Source organism: Capra hircus, chromosome 15 (genome assembly GCF_001704415.2).
Source record: "Capra hircus breed San Clemente chromosome 15, ASM170441v1, whole genome shotgun sequence".
In the NCBI taxonomy this organism is placed as follows: Eukaryota; Metazoa; Chordata; class Mammalia; order Artiodactyla; family Bovidae; genus Capra; species Capra hircus.
This window is the reverse complement of record NC_030822.1, coordinates 19,344,972-19,362,738: the sequence shown is the minus strand read 5'-3', so window position 1 is coordinate 19,362,738 and position 17,767 is coordinate 19,344,972. Positions and strand designations below refer to the sequence as shown.

The following is a 17,767-nucleotide window of genomic DNA, read 5'->3' as shown; positions in this document are numbered from 1 at the left end:
ACATGTAACAACAGACTGTTTCAAAATTGGGAAAGGAGTACATCAGGGCTGTATGTTGTCACCCTGCTTATTTAACTTATATGCAGAGTATATCATGAGAAATGCTCTACTGGATGAAGCATTGCTGGGAGAAATTGGAATCAAGATTGCTGGGAGAAATATCTATAACTTCAGATATGCAGATGACATCACCCTTATGGCAGAAAGCAAAGAAGAACTAAAGAGCCTCTTGAGGAAAGTGAAAGAGGAAAGTGAAAAAGTTGGCTTAAAATTCACCATTCAAAAAAAAAAAAAATTCAACATTCAGAAAACTAAGATCATGACATCTGGTCCTATCACTTCATGGCAAATAGATGGGGAAACAATGGAAACAGTGAGAGACTTTATTTTGGGGGGCTCCAAAATCACTGCAGATGGTCACTGCAGCCATGAAATTAAAAGACACTTGCTCCTTGGAAGAAAAGCTATGACCAACCTAGACAGCCTATTAAAAAGCAGAGACATTACTTTGCTGACAAAGGTCTGTCTAGTCAAAGCTATGGTTTTTCCAGTAGTCATGTATGGATGTGAGAGTTGGACTATAAAGAAAGCTGAGCACCAAAGGATGGATGCTTTTGAACTGTGGTGTCAGAGAAGACACTCATGAGTCCTTTGGACCTCAAGGAGATCAAACCAGTCAATCCTAAAGGAAATCAGTCCTGAATATTCATTGGAAGGACTGATGCTGAAGCTGAAACTCCAGTACTTTGGCCACCCAGTGGGAAGAACTGACTCATTGGAAAAGACTCTGATGCTGGGAAAAATTGAAGGCAGGAGGAGAAGGGGATGACAGAGGATGAGATGGTTGGATGGTATCACCAACTCGATGGACATGACTTTGAGCAAGCTCCTGGAGTTGGTGATGGACAGGGAAGCCTGGTGTGCTGCAGTCTGTGGGGCTGCAGAGTCGGACACGACTGAGCAACTAAATTGAACTGAACTGAACATAAGATGGGAATTTTAGAGATGTTTACTGAGTGCCTGTCATGGCTTTTGAAGCTTGGAATATATTAGTGAACAAAACCTAGATCCCTGCTCTGATGACTTGTAAACTGGGTATGTGAAGTGAGACAGATGATAAATATTAAACATAACTTTGTAAATTTTCTGGTATTTTGGTTAAGTGATAGGAGAAAACACAGGGTTATGAAGAATGGAAGGTGAATGAGGAAGGCAGTGTAGATTTAAATCGCAGTCTAATTGAAATAGTGATATTTGGTAGTCTTTTGAAAAGTATTTTACTCTGAGAAACAGTACTTCAATAAGAGAAACAGTGCTTCAGTAAGAGGTCCCCCTCACCCCCAGTGACGCAAGTGAGACTACAAGCTTTGTTTAAAAACATATTGCCTACTCTTCTGCTAAACTTACATACAAAATGTCTTCCTTCTTTGTGAAATGTTTATGCTTTGTTGCTGCTGCTGCTGCTGTTCTAAATTTTAGGAACATACTAGATGACTTATTACCAGGATGTTACACAGTTTCTGAATTTCCCTTGGGCCAGTCTAGCTAGGCTTTTTCCCTCCTAGGCCTTTCTGCAGTTAGGTTTTTTTTTTTTTTTTTTCTTTTTATTCAGTAGTAAGCATGTGTTCAAAAATGTATAGAGGTACTATATAACCTGAAGAGGTAAATGGGAGAGCATGGACCTAGTTTTAGCATATCCATTCATTTTTCTTTCATATTTTTCTCTAGAATCATGACCACAGATTCTCCCTTGACCTCTGTCTCTTTTATCTCTGAAAAAAGCACACCATTTTCCCATTGTTCCTTGAACAGCAACAAGAATGCTCTTATCTTGGGGTCTTTGGGCTGTTTCCTGTACTAGGACCACTCTTCCCTCTGATAATGTCTATAGGGCTTTCTCCCTCACTTCTTTCCGTTCAAAAGGTTGCTTTGTTAGGCCCCTCCTTAGTGCCCCTGTCCCCATCTGTACTCCACTTTATCACTGTGTTGCTCAGTACCCTGCTTTAAATTTCTTTGTAGCGCTTGTCAGTCCTTGATAGTAAGTATTTCTATATTCTTGTTTATTGTTGACTCCTGTCTGTTAACCCTTGGATGTTTCTTGACTCTAATATCTCAGAGTTTAAATTTGGCCTCCATTTAAGTTTCTTTAGGGATCCTGACTATGTAGCTTATCCTATGTTTGTAGGCCTATAGGATATAACTAAATAAAAAATAATGAAATCTTCGTATGACTTAAATGCCATCATTCTCATTACTGTGTGATCACTGATCCTATTTAACTTGGGACCAGATTTGTCTGACCTAGTGAAGCATGATAAACACAAAAATGTGGATAGGCTAAAATACTTTTGCTTGGATCTAACTAAATTAGATGGCTTAACATTTTTAAACATTTCTTATATTGAGCAAACTGAATGTTGATCTGTTAGAACAGCTGGTACTATCTCCTTTTAAATAGACGTTAAGTTATTGAAATCAATTTGGTTTGGCTAGAGCTATATAAATAAGGTTCAATGGACAGTGCCAAAGTAAGAATGTGAACCATTTGAAAGGATAGGGTTTAAATAGAACAGTCAGTGGTGATACAAAAAAAACAAGAGATGGTCTTTTGCTGTTAGTATCTTTGTATTACTTTTTTCTTTTTAACAAGAGCAAGTTTGGACCCAGTGATCCTAACTTACAGCATAGAAGATGATGGCTCCAGACTTGCTATTAAAAGCTAATCTAGGGCTTTCTTGATGGCTCAATGGTAAAGAATCTTCCCGCCAATGCAGGAGATGGGTTCAATCCCTAGTCTGGGAAGATCCCACACTCTGCCGAGCAACTAAACCTGTGTGCCACAACTAGCGAGCCTGTGCTGTAGAGCCTGGGAACTGCAACTACTGAAGCCCATGCACCTTTAGAGCCCGTGCTCTGCAACAAGAGAAGCCACCACAGCGAGAAAATGGCTCATTACAACTAAAGAGTAGCCTCCACTTGCCACAACTAGGGAAAAGCTCGCGCAGCAACGAAGACGCAGCATAGCCCCCCAAAAAATTATATGTATTTTTTTTTAAAGCTAATCTAGTATACCAGCCAATTAGCATATACCTATTGTGTGTACACCCTTTATCCACGCCGGGCTTCCCTGATAGCTCAGTTGGTAAAGAATCTGCCTACAATGTAGGAGACCCTGGTTCGATTCCTGGATTGGGAAGATCCGCTGGTGAAGGGACAGGCTACCCATTCCAGTATTCTTAGGCTTCCTTTGTGGCTCAGCTCGTAAAGAATCCGCCTGTATAGGGAGAACTGGGTTGGGAAGATCCCCTGGAGAAGGGAAAGGCAACCCACGCCAGTATTCTGGCCTGGAGAATTTCATGGACTGTATAGTCCATCGGGTCACAAAGAGTTGGACATGACTGAAAGTCTTTCACTTTCATTGTGCACCTTGGGCTTCCCTGGTGGCTCAGTAGTAAAGAATCTGCCTGCCAAACAGGAGACATGGGTTCAATACCTGGGTTCAGTCCCTGGGTCGGGAAGATCCCCTGGAGAAGGAAATGGCAACCCACTCAGTATTCTTGCCTGGGAAATCCCATGGACAGAGGAGCCTGGTGGGCTACACAGTCCGTGGGTTCCCAAGAGTCTGACGGGACTTAGGGACTAACCTGCAGCAGTTGTGCACCTTATCCTGGACATTTAGCACCCTCATAAAGAATACTTTGGAATGAGTTTGTCTGTTATTCAGGTTTAATGAACATGTTTATTAAGAAATTTTAAGTTACTTTAGCTTGTAAATTATGACACTGGAGTAACATTTTATGAAATCTTTTTAAACTATTGTTTCAGAATGTATACTTTTTCTCCAGTGTTCATTATAATTTCTTCTTCTGTATTCACCTTTGTTTTGCACCAGGAATCTGTAATGTGAATTAGTAGAAGTTGATTTTTCTCTACTACAAACAGCAGCGGCATTTTTATTATGGAAAATTTTGCACCAAACACATTTAAAAGCTATAATGAATCCACATGTATCCATTAGCCAGCTTCTACAGTTTTAGCACATGAGCACTCTCCTTCCATATATGTCCCTACCAACTTTGTCTCCCTACTTTGTATTTACTTTGTTTTATTTCAAAGTGAATTTCATGCCATGTATGTGTCTCTTTCAGCCATATGTATGTTTCTGAAAGATAAAGGCTTGAAAAATTTTAACATGTAGGATATTTTAAGGCAGTATATAAATATTCTACTTACTTTGGTATCTGAAATCAATCTTAAAATAGTATAAATATATTGTACAATTGCAACTGTATAAAATACTAGTGGTTTTATTATAAGTTTTTGGTTAATGGGCTTACAAATTTCTGGAAATTTCCTTAAGAAAACATGTTGAGTATCTGGAAAATTTCTGATTACTTTTTAGTAAAATTTATAGGGCGTGCCTGAAACTAACACAACATTGTAAATCAGCTATACTCCAATAAAAGCTTAAAAATTTATAGCAAAAGAAGAAATAGTATTGTATCAAAATGAAAGTTAAAAACTTTGAATTTTGATTCTCCTGAAAATCTCTTTCCCTCCTCAAAAATGTTGTTTATCGGGTTCTTGTACTAAACCAAAGATGTACAAATGTTTGTATACAAAACTGTTCACAAGTGTGAATTATTGTGTGTATCTGTAGAAAGTATATATACACTCTAGAATTAAGTGTATATCTTCAGAAAGATTTTCCTTACTTAATGCCCGAAATCCTAGACCAGTTAATATTAATGAACAAAATTATGATGACTAAGAATTCAGCTCTACTAGTTTCTCAAACAAGGAAGAAATTTAACTTGGTAAGGGAAAGACTAGGCCACAAACAACAAGATACAAAAAAGAAATTAAAGATATTTCATAGTACTAATATGTTAGAATCATGGAGACATGGATTCTGTTGTGTAGTATAAGAAGTAACCAGCTCTGTGTGTTCACTTTTAATAATCCCTTCCTAGCCTGAAATGAGAGAGAATCATTCAGGACCCACATGTCATTTTTGTCTGCCTCTTAAATGAATGTTAATTTTTGGACATAACAGATTGTTAATACACTGCAGCAGTTCAAATCACAAAATAATTTGCTTTGACAGATGTTATTTCTTTTAAAAGAAAAACATTCTAGAAAAATATTGGGGATTGGAAAAAATTGGACCTGAAATATTTTCTTTGTTCAAAGGAAAAGTCAGTAATGCAGGTGATGACAGAAATAAAAAAGGAAGATGGGATGGAATTTTGGAATTGTGTCCAATCCAGGTCTTGGTGACTCTTGTCATCACACAGGTAGCCAACCACGTGCCACATCACTGTCACATTGGATTTATTTCCCGACTGAACAAAAAGCGGAAGCTTTGAGTAGCCTTGACTTTGGCATCGTCTCTCTTGGGCATCTGTTACAAATGCCAAAGTCTGTCTCTCTTTGTTGTGGATAATATTTGGAACTGGTAGATTGGTCTTTGAATATGTTCTCCTGCTCCACTAGGCAGGAAATACCATACTATTTTTTTCACTTTCTTAGTGAAAAACAGAAACACCTTCTATTTAACAAATGTATCATTTATACAACCTGCAGTTGAATTTTTTTGTAAAGATCTTTAATGATGTATATAAAATTAAAACAGATTTATTTAATTCAAGAAATCATACTTGATTTAACAATAACTGGTACAAAGGACCAGTTGTACCTCCTTTATACCAATTATCAGTCAGGGTCCTGCATGAAACATCATTTCTCTTAGATGATTCATTTGAGACCACTTCAGTGGTGAAGGACTCAATAGTATGGTTAGGAGTACAATTAAGGGAACCAAAAAGGGATATTGAAACACTGAGTGAGTAACGACAGTGTGAAGCCACTTCTAGGCCTATGAAGGGACACCAGTTACTAGAGCCCAGATGGAGCTGTAGTTGTGAAAAGATGCAGCATGGCTGGAACCATGGCTGTGATACAGGGAGGGGATGGGCAGGTAACATGCAGGCTTCTCTCTTCTGCTTTCTAATCTCCTACAGAACCTACCTCTAATGGCCCCTGAAGAGCCAAGGTGATGCGGTATGCAGAAATTATGTATGTAATGAGATAGTCTTAAAACAAAAATTAAGGCCCAAAGAAGCTGTAAGATGATGAGCTCCCATTAGAGATAGTGATTGCAAGCCATTTGACTCCTCCAACACTTTCTAAAAAAAATTAACAGTTTTATTAAGATTTAATTTACATACCATAAAATTCTCCCACATATTAAGTATACAGTTCAATAAGTTTTAGTATGTTTATATCACCAATGTCACCACAGTCTAATGTTTGAACATTTTCATTACCCCCGAAAGAAACCTCATTCCCCATTCTCAGCCCGAGTCCTAGGCAACCATTAATTCATTTAATGTCTGTAGATTTGTTTTTCCTGGACATTTAGTATAAATGGAATCATAAAATAAGTGTTCTTTCATGTTTGGCTTCTTTGCCTAAGCATAATGTTTTTGAGAGCCATCCCTGTTATAGCATGTATCAGGACTTAGAAATGCTTATAATTGAATAACATTCCATTGTTTAGATATAGCTTGCTTCCCAGTTAGCTCTAGTGGCACAGAACCTTCCTGCCAGTGCAGGAGACATAAGAGGCGTAGGTTCGATCCCTGGGGCAAGAAGTTCCCCTGGAGAGGGAAATGGCAACCCACTCCAGTATTCTTGCCTGGAAAATCCCATGGACAGAGGAGCATGGCGGGCTACATACAGTCCATAGGGTTGCAAAGTTTTGGACATGACTAAAGCGATTTAGCACACTTTTGTTTATTCCCTAGCTGATGGACATTTGTCACTTTTTGGCCCTTGTGAATATTGCTGCTGTGAACATTTGTGTAGAAGTATTTAAATGAAAACATGTTTTATTTCCCTTGTGCAGGAAAATTCTACCTAGGAATAGAATTGTTGGGTCATGTGATAACGGTGTTTCACATTTTGAGGAGCTTTACCAGCCTTTTTAAAGTGGACGTGCCATTTTACATTCCAACCAGCAACGTGTGAGGCTTCTAGTTTCTCTATATCCTTGTCAACATTTGTGATTATACTGGTGTGTGGTTTTTTTTTTTTTTCAATTATAGCCATTACTCTCCTGAAAAGTTTACTATTTTTAACAGAGTTGTCTCTTCTCACATGATATTCGGCAAAGTCAGGTTCAAAGGAAAAGAGGTATCTTTGATCATCAGCCACTTTATTATTTTCACTTTTTTAAAACTAAAGGACATCACAGTGAAATTACTTATCAGTAGCCAACTTCATTAAGCTCTACATCCCTTAATATTTGTTTTTAAAGCAGTTTTTAGTGAAACTTGGGGCTACTTATATATAGTAACATTTGTATGAGAGGGCTGTTACGACAATAAAAGGTCTATTTGAGTTTAAGATTTCCTTTGTTTTCAGTTTTAATTTGGGAACTGAGGGAAGTTTTGTAGCACATAGCAGCTAGAGTCACCTTTTAAAAGTGTTATTTCTCACCCCTTGCTTAAAAATCCTTCAGTTGTTTTCCATTGCACTTGAAATGCAGTAGAACCCAAACTTTTTGTTGTACCCCACAGGCTTGTCATGTTTGCCCCTGCCTGCTGTCTCTCCAGTGACTGGGTCTGCTGGCACTCTCCTCTTCCCTCAGTACACTCGAAGCATGTTGGTCTTCTTTCGGCTGCTCTCTGTACCTAGCTTGCCCACCTCAGGTCACACACAACTCTCTCCTCTTCTCTTCCTGTGGTTTGGCACAAGGCTAGCTTACTGCCTATCACCTTTCCATGGAGACTTCTGCTGATTGCTGTGTCCTCCGTGAGTAAGCGTCCCACTCACTTCAGTCCTCAGCTCGTTTCTCAGGGAGGATGTTCTTTGGGCAATTTCATCCACTTTCGTGACTTCAAAAATCCCCAGCTAGTAGTAATACCCAATTTTTAATTGTCAGCTCAGTTTTCTTTCCTGAGTTCCAAGTTGGAATGTTCGCTGGCCCTGTTTTGAGTATCTCCCACATTAACTCTTACGAACACCTTCTGTGCTGTGCTTAGTTGCTCAGTTGTGTCTGACTATTTGTGACCTCAGGGACTGTAGCCTGCCAGGCTCCTCTGTCCATGGGAGTTCTCCAGGCAAGAATACTGGAGTGGGTTGCTGTGCCCTCCTTCAGGGGATCTTTCCGCTCCAGGAATTGAACCCAGGTCTCCCCCGTTGCAGGAGGATTCTTTACCATCTGAGCTACCAGGAAAGCCCAAGAATATTGGAGTGGGTAGCCTGTCCTTTCTCCAGGGGATCTTCCCAGCCCAGGAATCAAACTGGGATCTCCTGCATTGCAGGCAGATTCTTTACCAGCTGAGCTATCAGGGAACACCTTACCTCAAATTTAATGCATCCTCTGTCAGACTCCTTCAGATTTGTTCAGCCTTATGAGTGGTTCCCCATCATTCATGGTTCATGGTTCCTTCATCTTCCCCACAAATTGTTGTTGGCCAAGTCTTGTCAGTTCTATTTTTCAAGATTTCTTAGATGTCTTAACTATTGCCACTGTTCTTTCTGTCCTTATCATTTTTTACCTAGATTTCTGCAGTAGCATCTTGGCCTTTCTACTTTTAGGCTTTCTCTGTTCTTCACAGTGCTTCTCAGATTGTCCTTCTAAGAGTGATTTCCCTCTTCCTGGTATATGGCAGAGTTGAGAGTGTATAGTGTGGGAAAAAAAGCACCAGATGATGCTGGTGAACGCCCCTGGTTAAAAACCATTCTTTAAAAATACAAGTGTAATCATTTAGCACTGATTAAAATTCTTCAGATGCTCTTCGTTCCCTTGAAGATAAATGTGAGATTCTTATGTTGACATGTGATTTTCTATAATATGGCTCCTGTCTGACTCATAATCCCCATCCCTAGTACAACCATGCAGAATTACTTATAGGTCTAATGTACCATCTTATTTACATTTCCAGGTCTCTATATTTGGTGTTGTTTTCTTCCTGAAATACTCTTCTTTCCTTGAATAATTTCTCCTCTTTCTTTCAGTACTCACGTGTCATTTCCTAGAGGTAAGCCTTATATTATGTAATGTTTGTTCATTTGTTTACTTAATGCCTTTTTATTTCTGTGTCTTCTAGTGCCTAGCATAATGCTTGGCAGTCATTAAATGTCAGTTGTATAAATGCACACCTCATCTTTTAGGTGCAGTAATAATAGCATTGATTGAACATGATGTGCCAAACACAATACTGTGGTAAATGATATATATATATATACATAAACACACACACACACATATACATATATATATGCTGTGTGTGCTCAGTCATGTCCGATTCTCTGTGATCAGTGGGCTGTAACCTGGCAGGCTCCTCTGTCTGTAGGATTCTCCAGGCAATAATACTGGAGTGGGTTGCCATTTCCTACTCCAGGGGGTCCTCCTGTCCCAGAGATCAAACTCATGTCTTCCGTGTCTCTTGCATTGGGAGGTAGATTCTTTGCCACTAGCACCACCTGGGAAGCATATATGTATATATAGCCATATACATATGCTTTATCATTTACTCTTAAAACCTGGAGAGTAATGAATGTGCATGTTTTTATTCACCCTGGTTTACAGGTAAAGAAACAGAGACTGTCTGGTTAGCCTCAAGAATTTGTAAAGTGCGATTCACAGAGCTGGATTTGAATCCTGTGGCTTATTTGCAAAGCTTGTGTGTGTGTGTTTTACAGCTATTACCAAGTTGTTTCCTGGTTCATTAGTTTATTTTTCAAATTCATAATAAATAACTCCTTAATAAAGACTGATTCCTATGCTTCAGGTTTTTCTTTTTTTGTTTTTAAATTCTCAGGCTACAATTAGCTAAAATTAAAAAACAATTATTTTATCTGACATATAGGTATGAGTGGGACAGACATGCTAAACAGAGTTCTCCATACATAGGTAACTCAGTGAACTCAGTGTTATCACTCTACTGTTTTGGAGATAGATTTTATACTAAAGAATACTGTGTGGGGCTTTGCCGGTGGTCCAATGGTTAACAATCCACCTTGCAATGCAGGGGACACAAGTTTGATCCCTAGCCCAGGAAGACGTCACACGTGATGAAGCACCTAAGCCCATGCTCCGCAACAGGAGAAGCCATCATAGTGAGAAGCCCCTGCACCGCAGTTAGAGAGGAGCCCCTGCTTACTGCAGCTAGAGAAAGCCTGTGCACAATGATCAAGACTCAGAACAGCCAGCAATAAATAAAAAATTTAAAAAATACTGTGTGATAGATGAAGTAAACATATTCAGTTTAACTCAGAATATTAAAAAAACGCAGAACAGGGTCTTCCCTGGTGGTCCAGAGGTTAGGACTCCATGCTTCCGTTGTAGGGAGTGTGAGTTTGATCCCTGGTTGGGGAACTAAGATCCCACATGCTAAAAAACAAACAAAAGGAATACACAGAACAGTAGGCTTCATAAACAGGAAAACTAGGATTCCATATGCTTTGCTGAAAGTCTTGACGTAGTTATTTACAGAATCAGGACTGGAAATCTGGGCCCCCTAACTTCCAAACCAGGGTTCTTATGTTTCTCAACTGTGAAAAGTTAATACCTAAGACTAAAACAATATTTTCCAAGTTTTAAAAAAAATCTGTTTTTGTTATACTAGAATATATATATTTTCAATGACCAGGTTCTTTAACACAGAGAAAAAAATAATGTGACTACTTAAGGCAAAATCATTCATTCAGTCTTAAGTAACTTATTACTTGTGTGCAAGTACTGGCTTGTTTACCTGGGATTTAACATATTTCATGGAACTTTTGCTAATTGATTTTAAAACTTGGAATGTGTTTTATTTCTTAAGTATTATGGACATAAGAGTATGCTACCCAAGGAGAATGTTCTTAATTTGGGCTTCAGTAATTAAATCTATTGAATAGTGGCCTGGTTAGATCTCTGCTTTATATTGAAAAGTCTCATACAATGCCTAGAATTAATAGAAGTCTCAAAGGTATTTGAGTTTTTTTAAGAAAGGGTTGATCTATTAGCTTAGTCCTTCATTTTTTATTTTCCAAGCTTTATCAGGATGCCAGGCAATCAGATCAGGTACTCAGTACACATTTGCTTGAGAGGTGATTGAGCTATAACTTAAAGGTGATTCCTTTTCTGAAACTGAACATAGATCGTAATTATTTATGAGTTATCTACGATGTGCCAGATACTATTTTGGGTGCTGGGGTTATAGCAGTGAAGAAAGCAAAGGCCCTGTCCTCATGGAGTTTTCATTTTAGTGGCTAATAGGCAAGCTAGTAAATAATGTCAAGTATTTATTAGTGCTCTGGAGAAAAACAAAGCAAGAAAACAGGCACGCAATGTGGAAAGAGGACAGAGGAAGGACGCTGTTTTATATCCCATGGTCAGGGAAGTCTTCTGTGAGGTGAGGTTTGAGCAGAGACCTGAGGGGAAATGAGCTTTTTATGTTTAAGGAGGAGCAGCCAGAAGACCTGTGTGGCTGGAGTGGAGAATAGGTAAAATTGGAGGTTTAAGGGAGCAACAGTTAGGTAACTTAGTGCGTTGAGAATTATAAGAACTTTGGCTTCTACTAGAGTGGGATGGGAAGCCATTGGACAGATTTAAGCGTAAGAGGTTTCATGTTTTGGCTTTACTTTTTTTTTTAAACATTATTGAACTTACAACACTGTTAGTTCCAGGTGTACAACATACTGATACAGTATTTCTGTACATTCCAAAATAGTTACCATCTGTCACCATACAGAATTACTATATTATTGACTATATTCCTCATGCTGTGCATTTCATCACTATGACTCATTTATTTCATAATTGGGAATTTGTGCTTCTTAATCTCCCTCACCTGTTGCACTCAAATCCCCCCGTAAGATGTACAGATGCCAACAAACACATGAAAAAATGTTTAATATTACTCATCATCAGGGAAATGCAAATCAAAGCACAGTACACCTGTTAGAATGGCCATTGTCAAAGAAACAATAATAAGTGTTGGATAAGATGGGGAGGAAAGGCAGCCCTTATGCGTGCGCTGTTGGTGAGAATATCAGTTGCAACTACTATGGAAAACAGTATGGAGACTGCTCAAAATATTAGAAATAAAACTATCATAAGACTTCACTGTTTAAGGGAGTGACTCAGCTGAGAGTGGGAAGTGGGGGGGGTTAGGGCAGAAGCAGAGAAACCAATTAGGAGATTATGATTATTCCTTGCCTGTTAAAAAAATGATTGGAATTTGCATGGATATATGGAAATAAGGCAAAACAAAAAGCCAACACCAGAGCCTCCTGATATTTAAATTATCTTGATCTTTATTCTTAGTCATAGAAAGGTTTCCAGATTTGACTATGGCTTACAGCTTTTTCTTAGTGTAGACTATTTTTGAGAGCCCTTTTTTAAAAAAAATTTTTTTGGCTGCGCCTCTCAGCTTTTGGGATCTTAGTTCGTGACCAAGGATTGAACCCCGGCCCTGGGGTTTGTCAGGTTTCTACACTGTAAAGTTATGGTGGTTTTTTTTTTTTTTTTTTTGGTCCTCTTTTCGATACTGTCCTCTTTGGAAGAAAATTGCTATGTGCAGCCCATTGCACACAGCACATTGCTATGTGCAGAGTGGGGAGTTATGGTCTACCTCCTTGAATGTAGAATTGCTGCACAAATTATTTAGTATTCTTCAAGGGAGATTTGTATTTTTTCCTCTTTTTATTTATTTATCAGCATAGACTCGTAGATATATACTACTTACTTTTCTTTGCTCAAAATGTTCCAGCTTTGGTCATTGGGAGCTCTGTCAATTTGCCTCTTTGTCCCTTTGACATATCCCCATAAATTTAAGGTCTTTTCCCCCCCTCTCTCTGTTTGTTTGGTCAGGAAGAAAATGCAAGGATGCTCAACATCTTTAGGGAAATGAAAATCAAAACCACAGTGAGCTACCTCTTCACATTTACAAGGATGGGTATTATAATAAACATTGGAAAAAAAACAGCCAATAACAAGTATCTGCAAGGGTGTTGAGAAATTGCAACTCATTAAATGTTGGTGGTGGACATGTTAAATGGTATAGCCAATTTGGTTGCTGCTGTCCCTCAAAATGTGAAACATGGAGTTGCCATAAGACCAGAATTCCACTCCTAGGTATATACCCAAGAAAATTAAAACTATCCATCTGGTCAAATCTTCATTGAATGTTCACTGTTGTTTGGTCTCTAGGTCGTGTCTGACTCTTTTTGACTCCATGGATGGCAGCATGCCAGGCTTCCCTGTCCTTCACCATTCCCCAGAGTTTGCTCAAACTCACATCCATTGAGTCGGTGATGCCATCCAATCATCTCATCCTCTGTTGTCCCCTTTTTCCTCCTGCCTTCAGTCTTTCCCAGCATCAGGGTCTTTTGCAGTAGGTGGCCAAAGTATTGGAGCTACAGCATCAGTCTTTCCAATGGCTTCCTTTAGGATTGACTAGTTTGATCTCCTTGAAGTCCAAGGAACTCTCAAGCCAGCACCTCAGTTTTAAGGCATCAGTTCTTCTCTGTGTAGCCTTTTTTATTGTCCAGCTGTCACATCCGTACATGACCGCAAGGAAAAGCCATAGCTTTGACTATACAGACCTTTGTTGGCAAAGTAATGTCTCCTCTTCTTTTTTTTTTTATGTCTCTTCTTTTTAATACACTGTCTAGGTTTGTCATCACAACCTTGTCTAACTCGATGAAACTATGAGCCATGCCAAGTAGAGCCTCCCAAGACGGACGGGTCATGGTGGAGAGTTCTGACAAAACGTGGTCCCCTGGAGAAGGGAATGGCAAACCACTTCAATATTCTTGCCTTGAGAACCCCTTGAACAGTATGAAAAGGCAAAAAGATAGGACACTGAAAGATGAATTGCCCAGGTTGGTAGGTGCCCAGTAGGTTACTGGAGAAGAGTAGAGAAATAGCTCCAGAAAGAATGAAGAGGCTGAGCCAAAACAAAAACAACACCCAGTTGTGGATGGGACTGGTGATGGAATTAAAGTCTAGTGCTATAAAGAACAGTATTGCATAGGAACTTGAAATGTTAGGGCCGTGAATCAAGGTAAATTGAAAGTGGTCAAATAGGAGTTGGCAAGTGTGAACATCGACATTTTAGGAATCAGCGAACTGAAGTGAACTGGAATGGGCAGATTTAATTCAGATGGCCATTATATCTACTGCTGTGGGCAAGAATCCCTTAAAAGAAATGGAGTAGGCCTCATAGTCAACAAAGAGTTTGGAATGCAGTACTTGGGTGCAGTCTCAAAAACGACAGATTGATCACTGTTCATTTCCAGGGCAAACCATTTGATATAGTAATCCAAGTCTGTGTTCCAACCACTGATGCTGAAGAAGCTGAAGTTCAACGGTTCTGTGAAGACCTACAAGACCTTCTAGAACTAACACCCAAAAAAGATGTCCTTTTCATCATAGGGGATTGGAATGCAAATGTAGGAAGTCAAGAGATAACCTGGAGTAACAGGCAAGTTTGGCCTTGGAGTACAAAATGAAGCAGGGCAAGAGAATGCACTGATCATAGCAAACACCCTCTTCCACCAACATGGAAGAAGATTCTACACATGGACATCATCAGACGGTTGATACCGAAATCAGATTGATTATATCCTTTGCAGGCAAAGAAGGAGAAGCTCTATACAGTCAGCAAAAACAGGACCAGGAGCTGATTGTGACTCAGATCATGAACTCCTTACTGCAAAATTCAGACTTAAATTGAAGAAAGTGGGGAAAACTATTAGACCATTCAGGTATGACCTAAATCAAATCCCTTATGATTATACAGTGAAAGTGACAAGTAGATTCAAGGGATTAGATCTGATAGACAAAGTGCCTGAAAAACTATGAACGGAGGTTTGTAACATTCTACAGGAGGCAGTGAGCAAAACCATCCCCAAGAAGAAGAAATACAAAAGGCAAAATGGTTGTCTGAGGAGGCTTTACAAATAGCTGAGAAAAGAAGAGAAGTGAAAGGCAAAGGAGAAAAGGAAAACAAGGAGAGATAAGAAGGCCTTTTTAAGTAAACAGTGCAAAGAAATAGAAGAAAACAATAGAATGGGAAAGACTAGAGATCTCCAAGAAAATTAGAGATACCAAGGGAACATTTCATGCAAAGATGGGCTCAGTAAAGGAAAGAAATGGTGTAGACCTACCAGAAGTAGAAGATATTAAGAAGAGGTCACAAGAATAGAAAGAATAATTACACAAAAAAGATCTTCATGACCCAGATAGCCATGATGCTGTGTTCATTTACCTAGAGTGAGACATCCTGGAGTGCAAAGTCAAATGGGCCTTAAGAAGCATCACTATGAAGAAAGCTAGTGGAGGTTATGGAATTCCAGCTGAACTATTTCAAATCCTAAAAGATGATGCTATTAAAGTGCTGCACTCAATATGCCAGCAGATTTGGAAAACTCAGCAGTGGCCATGGGACTGGAAAAGGTCAGGTTTCATTCCTGTCCCAAAGAAAGGTAATGCCAAAGAATGCTCAAACTACTGCACAATTGCACTTATTCACACCCTAGAAAAGTAGTGTTCAAAATTCTCCAAGCTAGGCTTCTTCAACAGTATGTGAACCGAGAACTTCCATATGTTCAAATGGTTTTAGAAAAGGCAGAGGAAACAGAGATCAAATTGCCAACATCCATTGCATCATAGAAAAAGCAAGAGAATTCCAGAAAAATATCTGCTTCATTGATTACGCTAAAGCCTTTGACTGTGAAAATCGCAGCAAACTGTGGATTTGAATTTTAAAGAGATGGGAATACTAGAGCACCTTACATGCCTCCTGAGAAATCTGTATGCAGGTCAAGAAGCAACAGTTAGGACCAGACGTGGAAGAACTGACTGGTTCCAAATTGGGAAAGGGATACGTCAAGGCTGTATATTGTCACCTTACTTATTTAAGTTATATGCAAAATATGTAATGCAAAATGCCAGACTGGATGAAGCACAAGCTGGAATCAAGATTGCTGGGAGAAATATCAGTAACGTCAGATATGTAGATGATACCACACTTATGGTGGAAAGCAAAGAGGAATTAAAGAGCCTCTTGATGAAAGTGAAAGAGGAGAGTGAAAAAGCTGGCTTAAAATTCAACATTGAGAAAACGAAGATCATAGCTTCTGGTCCCATCACTTCGTGGCAAGTAGATGGGGAAACAATGGAAACAGTGACAGACTTCATTTTCTTGGGTTCCAAAATCACTGCAGATGGTGAATGCAGCCATGAAATTAATTTTCTTCTCCTTGGAAGAAAAGCTGTGACCAACCTAGACAGCCTATTAAAAAGCAGAGACATTACTTTGCTGACAAAGGTCTGTCTAGTCAAAGCTATGGTTTTTCCAAGAGTCTTGTATAGATGTGAGAGTTGGACTATAAAGAAAGCTGAGCGCCAAAGGATGGATGCTTTTGAACTGTGGTGTTAGAGAAGACTCTTGTGAGTCCTTTGGACCTCGAGGAGATCAAACCAGTCAATCCTAAAGGAAATCAGTCCTGAATATTCATTGGAAGGACTGATGCTGAAACTGAAATTCCAGTATTTTGGCCACCTGATGGGAAGAACTGACTCATTTGAAAAGACCCTGATGCTGGGAAGGATTGAAGGCAGGAGGAGAAGGGGATGACAGAGAATGAGATGGTTGGGTGGCATCACCAACTTGATGGACCTGAGTTTGCGCATGCTCTGGGAGTTGGTGATGGGCAGGGAAGCCTGTTGCCGTTCATGGGGTCACAAAGAGTCAGCCATGACTGAGCAACTGAACTGAACTGAGGTTTGTCATAGCCTTTCTTTCAAGGAGCAAACGTCTTTTGATTTCATGGCTGCAGTTACCATCCACAGTGATTTTGGAGCCCAAGAAAATCAAGTTTGTCACTGTTTCCATTGTTTCCCCACCTATTTGCCATGAAGTGATGGGTCTGGATGCCATGATCTCAGTTTTTGAATATTGAGGGGTTTTTTGTTTTTTTGTTTTTTTTAGTTCTACCAGTTTGTTGCTAGCAACCCATCTCCCTCCGTCCTCATGCACACATGCTCAGACATGTCACCCCATGGACTGCAGCCCACCAGGCTCCTGTGTCCATGGACTTTTCCAGGCAAGAATACTGGAGTGGGTTGCCATTTCCTTCTCCATTGAATGTTGAGTTTTAAGCCAGATTTTTCACTCTGTTGTTTCACCTTCACCCAGAGATTGTTTAATTCCTCTTTGCTTTCTGTCATTAGGGTGGTGTCATCTACATATCTGAGATTATTGATACTTCTCCCAGCAATCTTGATTCCAGCTTGTGCTTCATCCATCCCCGCATGCCACATGATATATTCTGCATAGAAGTTAAATAAACAAGGTGATAATATACAGCCTTGATGTACTCCTTTCTCAAGTTGGAACCAATCAGTTGTTTCATGTCTGTCACAGTGTAATTCATAATAGCTCAAAGTGGAAACAACCCAATGTCCATCTGTTGATGAATAAACAAAATGTAGTAATTGTGCTCTGTGCTAAGTCACTCCAGTTGTGTACGATTCTTTGTGACCCTATGGACTGTAGTCTCTGTCCATGGGATTCTCTTTGCACGAGTACTGGAGTGGGTTGCCATTTCCTCCTCCAGGGGATTTTCCCCAGCCAGTGATGGGACATGGGTCTCTTAGGTCTCCTGCATTGGGAGGAGGTTTCTTTACCACTAGCGCCACCTGGGAAGCCCAATGGAATATTATTCAGCCATTAAAGAAAGTACTGATATGTTCACAGGA

General features: G+C 39.5%; 1 protein-coding gene across 3 annotated transcripts in view; it reads left to right on the top strand.

Annotated features, from left to right (window-relative positions):
• The window catches only part of QSER1 (glutamine and serine rich 1), a 78,193-nt gene that overhangs the window by 9,723 nt on the left and 50,703 nt on the right, over positions 1-17,767 (top strand). Inside the window, exon 1 of one of the 3 annotated variants that reach the window (XM_018059281.1) lies at positions 17,322-17,361. The exons of the other annotated variants lie outside the window; for them this stretch is intronic. The gene's annotated coding sequence lies outside the window, so the exon portion shown is untranslated. Of the gene's footprint in view, positions 1-17,321; positions 17,362-17,767 lie in introns of those variants that run through there. 3 annotated transcript variants of the gene reach the window in all.